Here is a 749-nt window from a genome sequence, read left to right on the forward strand (position 1 = left end):
CCCAACTTGCTTTCTGTTCATGGTGTTTCAGTGCTGCAATTAAAACCCGAATGAAGACACTCCTCTCTATACCTACCACGAGGACTTTACACAATCATTTCTAGAACTAGAAAGCACCTTCTTTTGGAAAGAGACTTATTCTACATCTTTCCTCATAGGGGCTGGCGAGATGGCTCAGTGGGTAAGAGCCCCGACTGCTGAGTTCAAATCTCAGCAACCACATGGTGGCTCACAACCACCCATAATGAGATCTGATGCCCTCTTCTGGTGTGTCTGAAGACAGCTACAGTGTCTTATTTATAATAATAAACAAGCAGGGCCAACCAGAGTGAGCAGAGATCCTAAATTCAATTTCCAACAACCATATGAAGGCTCACAACTACAGTGTACTCATATACATAAAATAAATACATCTTTTAAAAAAATATTCCTCATAATGGATTGAAATTTGCATTTCTCAGCCTATGTTTACTTGTTCTTGAGAGTAAGGTTATACAGTCTGTAGTTAATCCCTTCTCTCCTTAAGCAGTCTCCTCCCTCCTCCTTTAGATAGCCATTCAAATGACAAGAATCCCACAGGTTCTTTAGCAGTGTGGACTTCTTTAAACCTTATATGTAAGTCAGGTAGTGGAGGCACATTCCTGCAATCCCAGCATTCGGGAGGCAGAGGCAGGTGGATCTCTGAGTTCGAGGACAGCCTGATCTACAGAGTGAGTTCCAGGACAACCATGACCACACAGAGAAATCCT

This window comes from Mus musculus, chromosome 10 (assembly GCF_000001635.26).
Source record: "Mus musculus strain C57BL/6J chromosome 10, GRCm38.p6 C57BL/6J".
In the NCBI taxonomy this organism is placed as follows: domain Eukaryota; kingdom Metazoa; phylum Chordata; class Mammalia; order Rodentia; family Muridae; genus Mus; species Mus musculus.